Below are 9,414 nucleotides of genomic sequence, written 5' to 3'. Positions count from 1 at the left end.
AGAAGAAGTAATCTTACAGTTGTTCTAAACAACCAATTATAAGTTTTTCCTTTTATTTGATTGCACCGGTATATTGAAAAGTCTATCTTCTTTTTTTTTTTTTTCTTTTTTTTTTGAAAGATAAGGCACAACCCATCTTTAAAAGAAAAACTCCACCCTTCGATTATCACCTGCTCGTTATAAATATTCTGCGAGTGGTTAAGCAAGCGACCAATCTCCTCAAATTCAGTTTATATTATCAAGTTTGGCACTTACGGTCAAATTTGATCGGTTTGAATCAAACCGCTATATCGATTCAGGAATGCTTGTATACACAGAATGTGACAAAAAACAAACCAAGTGCCAACCATGGGAATAATGATGTTGACCATTGAAACCTTCCTAAGGTCCATTTTGTTTATAAGCACAGGTGGAGGGAAAACATAAATCTCAACCTGATTCAAAATTTCCGTAGGAAGTTTTCAACAATAGGTATTTAATCCCTACTATTTTCTGTGATGTGGTCCAATTGAGCTTTGGATCTACTCATTTTTTAGTTGGGTTCACGGCCTAAAATGATATGGAAAAATGAATGGATGGTGTGAATATAACACATACATTGCTATGGTGGGGCTCACAAAACTTTGCCATGTCAACATATTGCCAAATATTATGTATGGGTTTTATCCACATTGTTCATCCATTTTACCATGTTATTTTAAGGTATTATGCAGGAAATGAGGTAGATCCATCAGTCAAGTGGACCACACCATAGGAAACATGGATGATGATGATGCCCACCATTCAAACCTTCCTAGGGCCGGATCATGTTTATTTTCCATCCAATATATTCGTAAAGTTACAAAAACCGGGATGAAGGTTGCAGTTCACTTTAGCCTTGGACACGCCACATTTTGGGTATATACCCTAAAACATATGGAAAAATGGATGAGTATGCATCACGGTCAGAGCCCTGCCCAGGCCAAGCTCGGGGCAGGCGGGGGTAGAACCCCGTCCCAATCCAAAAATGAAACTCTTCTGCCCGTGATTAAGTAATCCAAACAATTAGTACGGTGGCGCCGAGTAGATGGCAATGTTGCAATCCCCTGCGTTGGAAGATCTTGTCCTTCCATAATTTGATCCTCTTTCATTTTTTTTTATAAGACATTAAACTTTATTTTCCGGTCACGAATGCAAGCGTTTGGATTTTCTAGTATAGTATATATTTCATGTACGGTCAGTCCAGAGTTCCTCCTTTAGAATCAACGGTTTGGATCAGTGAAGAAAAAATTAGCACCGTAAATGAGTCTGTGCAACGCCTTTTTTCTTATATGCCTGGAAACTTATACGATCAAACGTGATTTTTAAGGTACATAAGTTGTTTTTTGATGAAAATATCCTTAATCTGTCAAGGTAATGAACAAAGCAGGAGTATTTTTGTTTTTCTTAGTATGTCTATACGACTCAAGGTTTACTTTGGTGCTTAAAGTTTGTTTCCGTCTAATGAAGAAACGTGGGTAAGACGTTGGGTGTATACGACGCAAATTCCCGTCAGCAAACCCTGGCCCCAGTTTGCACAAACCGAAAACGCGGGTGTACGGATTACAGTGTGGATTGCGTCCTGCCGCCTGGACGATAATTCGTCCAGACAGGGTTCTGTGCGGCCCACTGTGATGTATGGATTTTATATACGCGGTCCATCCATTGTTTTAGATTATTTTAAGTAATAACTTAAAATAAGGCAAATCCAAGCCTCAGGTGTGCCACATAATAGGGATTGAATTCCCACCATTAAAACCTTCCTGTGAGTGGCATAAGTTTTGGATTAATCTAATATTTGTGTTTTCTTTGTAGTTCTATAATCACCTTATGAGCAGGTTGGATGGAAAATAAACATCACGGTCCCCCTAAGAAGGTTTCAACTGTGAGTTTCACCATCGCTGCTGCTTCCTGTGGTGCGGTCCACTTAGGCATTGGACCTGCCTAAATTTTAGATTCAATTTATAAAATGATCCGAAAAAATGAGTGGACGGCGTGGATAAAATCCGAATACGGATCCACTGTTTGCATCAAGCACCAAAATTGTGGTTGTTACAATCTAATTAGACTGGGTGATTGTGTAATTGCATCGATGATTGAGATGGCCGATCACTATTCAGCAAACGGGGAAAAATGTAGGAAAGTCGTCCGTTGCAAGAGGAGCGTATGGACAGATGTAAGTTGGATTCCACGCGTAAAAAGAGGAGCGTCGAACGTGGTATACAGATGAGGCTAGACATTCGCAACCGCGAAATCGGATTGCGTACTGAGTTACTCGGTACGCTCTTATCATACCGAGTAAACTCACTTGGGCCCACTGTGAATGTATGTGGTTTATCCACACCGTCCATCCGTTTTTCAACCTCATTTTAAGCGTTGAGACAAAATTTGAAGCTTATCCAAAGCTCAAGTGGACCATACCACAAGAAACTGTGGAAATGTGTACTGATGGAAAGTGCACGCGCCCCACGCCAGACACGTGTAAGATAGGACTTGCTCAAGGGGCGAGCCCAACACTCAATACGAACAAATAACTAGCTTTTGGACCATTGGTAAATCTCTTTTAACCGTTCATTCCTTTACTACAGATCTAGCTTACCATAGAAATGGTTTTTAAGATATGGCATTTATATTGTCAGGATAACTCGACAGTTGATCATCCGCTCTGATTTCATACACATGTGGTTCGATTCCGCGTGTGAAGGGAGTCCAGTTTGCATTCCTCAAAGGGAAAAACTTTGATACTCTAGCGGAGCGTGAGGGACTATACGTAGGCACTTACAGATTATTTAGAAATCACATACATGGCATTTAATTAGTTAAATTAAACTGTCCAAAGTGCCCTACCCAGTTTAGGTCCATGAACCAAAAATCAAGCTTCTTTGCTTATAGGTCTATCAGATTGAGGTTAAAATAAAACCATCCAATGGTTCTATTTTCACGAATAAGTGTCCACGAAGATACGATTAATGTTCAACGAATCAGATCTTAAGATTGTGATCTGGTTGAATTAATATATGCCACGTGTACAGCTTTTGAGTGCATAGACATCAAGCGTATTGCAGCTCCAGCATCATATAATAAAACCCTAAAAGTCAGCCAGCAATTATGTCATGTTTACTAATCCCACATGCACATTTACATGATGCCACATGTCCTGACATATCTGATAGATATGACATCTGGCCGTGAGTCAGGTGGGAACCACCGAGCGTTAGGACATAAAACGAAAGCAACAAGGTAAATTCTGGAAAATTTTAGATATATGCGCAGCTGGTATTGAGTATTCCATGCTTGTGTGTAACTAGCGCACACAGGAAAGAATGAGGGTTGGATTGTGTAATGAGCTGTTTTATGGAAGAGGTGTTATACTAATAAAACAATGCTCGAGTAAAGGATTTTATGGCACTGTTGGGATTTTTTGTGCCGTTTGGATGTATGACATTAACCAATTAATGTATTTAAAAGTTAATTGATTGGTATTTTGGTGAAATTGTAAGTTCATAATCTTGTATAATAGCTAATAAAATAAAAGATGTTATCCCAAAAATCATTAACTAGTTTCAACTTGCTTTCATTTAAGGTAGAAACATCTTTAATTAAGGGGGTGTTTGGTTTTCCAATTATAAGTATAAATGGTTGGAAATGGGTCATTATTACAAAATGTATGGTGGCAGCACCTACCTTTGACTGCAACGATGAGGTTGTTATCATTATTTGTTTCACCTAGAAATATTGCTGTAAAAATGTTAGCTTTATAATGTAAAAATGAAATTATTATAATTTTCTTTACTATTTCGTTTACAGGTGTATTTGACTTTTAATTTTCAAGTCGTAATTCTTATTTAAACAAACACCTATAATTATTATTATAATACTTTGCCACTTGATGTCCTCACCCTCTATGTGAAGGGGAGTTAGATAGTGCTTGGACTACTATTGAAACTCACCTTTCCATCGACGATAAGATCTCCATTACATACGGATAATCTATACCTACACCTATTGTAGTAACTATAAGATGAACGTTTTGGATGATCAGGTCCACCCACGTGTACCCCCATTTGACTACGTGATAAGATCGATGGTTAGACGATCAGAACCGTCCCCATGTCTTGGATGCTACCACACACAGTATACAGATGAGCTCACTGGATTATCCTTTGCACTGATGTGTGTTGTGTGGCTGGATGTTGACATTAAAAAGAAAATTTTCGATGTCTCTCATTCAATTGAATAAATCAATGGATACGATAAATTTTTTTTTTTTTAAATCTTAATTATTGTGACAGCCAATTCAAAATATATATCCAGGATGAATGGATCTGACCATCCAATCATCTTTGCACGTGGTACCCATGGGGTGACAATGGGGCCCACGTGAAATATGTTTGGATGATCAGAACCGTCCAAAATTTTCTTAGAAACGGAAGAAATGAAAAAAGTAATAAATTATATGTTACAGAACATGCTTCTAACAAAATCATGGTCTACACAAAAATCATTTGCAACCATTAATCTAACTAATAAAGATATAATGCAATCTTCCACTAGTGGCCAGGGCCACTCTTGCTGGGCCCAGAAGTTAACTGATATCCCAAGCCTTCAAAAATCCTTCCTTTCCTATCGTCGTTGTTGGATTTCAGAGTTGGAGTAAGATTAACCGAATCGCCAGAGTCAACGACAGTTTTGCGATCACTCACAATATTGGACCCCATCGATCGAAGGGCTCTCGAATCTGCCGAATGCAGCTGAGTTGTGGCCACCAAGATCATAAGCACTACAACCAATGACAGCCGTTGGATCAAATTGGAGGTATTCGTGGATGCCATCTCTAATCTCAATTTGCTTTCTTTCACTCCCTCCACAACGCTATAAGACATCTATGCCCTATGATCAGTTCTTATATATAGACATGCATGGACGGTGACGAAGCGTGTCTTGTTTTGACTTTGATTTTGTTCTTTTGTTTCGGTTTCAACGAAGCTAGGTTGAAGGGAGGCCGGTCATTTTCACATCATGCACATTGTCTTGCGGGTTCGGGTCCACATGGATGAATGTTTACATGACCCGAGCAGTCCATCGGGTAGGAACCATCGTGGATGAGCTTTGGTCCGAAAGACACAAAAATGGGACATCTAGGTCCAATGTTTCGAAAGTCGAATGTGGACTATTCATTAGGTTTGTTTTCCTGTGTGCATATCAGATAAGAACTATTAAAATGTTGTTTAAACCATATAATGGTGGCCCACTTAATTATTGGATCAGGCAAATGAGTTGGACCAGGCCATTCATCCTGGCCAAGTTCAGAGGCTCAAGCCCTAGCCCTTAGAGTTGTACATGAGTCGAAGTGAGTTGAGCTTGGCACAATTCGACTTAGCTCGGGACCTAGTCTGAACTCAGCTTGGATCGGTTTAGTTAGCGGCTCAGGACAGTTTGATCTTGTGCGACATTTTATCAAACACATGAAGCGCACCTTCAATCAAAACAACAACAACGGTTTGCAAGTATTTTATCAACCACTTGGTAGGCAACATCAAAATCAAGATACTGGAATAATTTTATCATATAAAGTTCTTTTATAAAAAGTAATTTATTTCATATTCATACTTTCCTTACCATCAACCAATCCCTCGGAGAATGTATGCACCTGAAACAACACTTGGTTGAGTCATTTCATCAAATACTTGGTGAGCAACGTTAATATCAAAATAACCGAGTCATTGAGCTGATCTGTCTGAGTTAAATTTGAGTTGAGGTTTGATCCGAGTTGATTCGAGCTCGGACAAGCTCGAACTTGGCTCAAAATTTCTTTGATCTCCAAAAATCAGCTCGACTTGGCTCAAACTTAGTGCTGAACCGTTCGAATTGACCTTTTTCTAGTCGAGTCGAGTAAGTTAACCAAGCTAACCCAGTTCGCGTACAGCTCTACTAGCCCTACAAGCCCGGATCACCAGGCCACGCACATTGCCACCCCTGTCAATGGATGATTCAGGTTATTTGAACACGGTCGTCCAAATTTGTGGACGTGCACCATCCAAACCAGCTTTAATCGGATCTGGTACAAAAATTCGGGCCTTGATTAATGAATGGTCCGGGTTCGGGTCCACAAAGTGGAGGTGCCGACCTGCAACCCTCACAAGCTATTATTCGTATTTGGATCCAATTCCTGTTTCTTATTTTCTTCACAAGCCAGATGGGTCCAAACGGGTTGTTCGGGTTCAACCCGAATCGATCTTTTAGCTTATATATGCCGACAGTATACGGATCTCACTGGACCCCACTCGACCCTGGACCACCGTTGTAAACATGCTTACGTGGGCATGACTCGCGTGCGGTAATTCAATTTAGACTGTAGCCTGGATAGGACACTATCACATGGATGATGATATAAGAGAGCATGTGCGTCTGACTTTCTTCTATCTGCATGTTTTTGTTGAATCCATGAATTTAACACGATCTCTAGGTATGGGATCCTTTGACAACTCTGTATATATTTCCACACCGTCCATCCATTTTGAGAGCTCATTTTAAGGTATGAGCCTGAAAATGAAGCAGATCCAAATCGTAGATGGACCACCAGATCATAGGAAATAGTGGTGATTGAATGCCAGCATTAAAAACTTGGGGGCCATGGATCAATCTGATATTTGTGTTTTCACTCCATCCAGATCTGTGTAACCTTATCAAAAGGTTGGATGTCAAATAAACATTACAGCGGGCCCCGGGAAGTTTTTAACGGTGGGCGTTCAATCTTCACTTTTTCCTGCAGTTTGGTCCACCTGATATTTTGGATCTGCTTTATTTTTTGTCTCATTCCATAAAATGAACTGGCAAAACGGGTTCCAGGACTGTGGGACCCACCATTATGTATGATCCACGCCGTCCAACCGTTTTTCCAGTTCATTTTATGCATTGAGAAAAAAAATAAATCAGATCCAAAATATCAGGTGGGCCACACCACTAGGAAGTAAGCTAGGTACGCCCACCGTTAAAACTTTCTAAACTCTGTGTGGGACCGCTGATCGGTTGTTATCCGTTGACTAATCCATCCCCATTGTGTAGATGCCGTGTCTCAAAAGTCAGGACCATCTGATAATCATGTAAGCCATACATACAGAGTTTGGACTATATAAGCTTCTCCGATCCATTCATTTGTTTTGCACACGTGTGTGCCCACCGGACCATCTCTTCGGCTTGATTTTTAATAGTTGTCATCACATATTTGAAATCCCCTAGTGAACGGCTCCGATGTCACACGCGTGGCTCTATTTACACGAGTGAGGCTTATAAAGTGCACTCGATAGTTAGAAAGGTGTTATTTGATATCCTGCCGGAGCATGGTCATCCATGCACAGTGCATATTCGCAGTGGATACATGGCCTGCATGTACTTCATTTCATACTTTTCAAATTCTAGACTGATTGTAGATGCGGCTAGATCCAAAAATAACTGGAATGGATAACGTTAACTGTCCAGATGTGGTCTATCAAATGAACGGTTAAGATGAAGGTCCGAATTCAACAAAAGAACGTCTGCATTCATCTGAGGTTAGGATAATGCAATCAATCTGATTTTTATGATATGCCCAGATTAGAGCGGTTCCCACAAAATGGACGGTTTGATTTGAGGCACCTGTATACCTTAAGTGGCTGTGTTCAGTGCAAACACGTAGATAGTCAGACCCGGCCAGGATGTCAATGCTCTTCAATGGTCAAAAAAACGTTTTAGCAACCGAATAACCCGTTTCGGATGTATCGGTGTTTCTGCTTCTTCTACGATATCGGCACCTGCCATTGTGGACTGTCCATCAGGTCCAACCCGTTCCCGTTCGTCAGTTATGCTGCCTCCCGTTCACACTGGAAGACGATGCGGCCCTTTCCGTGGGCGTGGGGTTACTGTGGGGCCCACCTTGATGCATGTATTATGTATTCACGCCATCCATCCGTTTTTCCAGATCATTTTATTACATTATCAAAAAAAAAGAAAAAAGAAACAGATCCAATTATAAGGTGGACCATACGATAGGAAATAATGTTGATTGACCATTAACGGATCATGATAGTTTTGGATCAAGCTGATATTTGTTTTTTTCCCTCCATCCAGGCTTAAGTACTGATCTTATCAACAGATTAGGTTAGATGGTAAATAAACACTATTAATGTTGTGCTTTTAATGATAGGACGTCAACTACCCTTGTTTCTCATGGTATGTTACAACTAATGATTTGATCAGCTTCATTTTTGGGATTATTCCCTAAGATGATATGAGAAATGGATGAATAGTGTAGATACATAATACATACTTCAAGGTAGAGGTGAGCATCGAGTCGAGTCGGACCGGATTGGGCCCAACTCGATCAGGTCCGAAGTTTTTAACACTTGACCCGAACTCGAGCAGATCCAAGACCGAGTCCGGGTCCATTTACTTGATCCGAACCGAGTCCAACTCGGTCTGAAAAAACGAGTCGGATCGGGTTATATAAGCGGATCGAATATTCTTGACATTAAAAGTTTCAATGGTAGACGTTCAATCCCACTACTTTTTGCAGTGTGGTCCACTAGATCTTTAGGTCTACACTAAATCTTTAGTTTAGAGTTTAGGGTTTAGGGTTTTAGGGTTTTTAGGGTTTTAGGGTTTAGGGTTGAGGGTTTAGGGTACGTGATTGGCTCCCTCGTCGTCAAGGAGCTCTGCTCGAGGAACGTCGAGATGTGTGAGAGAAGTAGATTGGGTACTCTGCATCACACTACTTAAATGATGGTAAGTCAGTGCTTTGTGGGCCTCACCATGATGTATTTACTTCATCCATGCCGTCCATCTATTTTTTCATTTTATGGTATTAAAAAAATAAAAGAGGTATATCCCAATCTCAAGTGGACAACATTACAAGAAACAATGGTAAACAAACATTGTGCGGATCGAATCGGATTGGATTCCGGATCGGGTCCGTCTGGGTTGACCATTGATCCGAAATCGATCCGATTAACGGTCGGATCTTTTTGGCTCACCTCGATCCGGCCTGATCATGGCCTTTGGTTCGGATCTGTTCAGGGCGGATCGGGTTGGATCCGCCGGATCGGTCCCTTTCTACCCAGCTCTACTTCAAGGTGGGCCTCATGATAAGGGCCGCACCATCTCGTTGAGGCCGGAGTCTCACCTAATCCACACTAGATCACGACATTCCAATCTGATATAAGATGTGGCATTGATACATCTCCAACATGGTTGGACCATCTGAAGGGAGATCGTAAATAGATAATAACTTCTAATCTGGGTATTGTTATGGGGTGTATAACCAATTAATTTTTACTGAAGCGGGCCATCCGTGGTGAACCAACTCACAAAGTGGGTCGCATTTGTCCCTTTCATAAAATAATGCATGCTTTCAGCTCAAAA

The sequence above is a fragment of the Magnolia sinica genome, chromosome 16 (genome assembly GCF_029962835.1).
Source record: "Magnolia sinica isolate HGM2019 chromosome 16, MsV1, whole genome shotgun sequence".
Lineage (NCBI taxonomy): Eukaryota > Viridiplantae > Streptophyta > Magnoliopsida > Magnoliales > Magnoliaceae > Magnolia > Magnolia sinica.
This window is presented reverse-complemented; position numbering follows the sequence as displayed.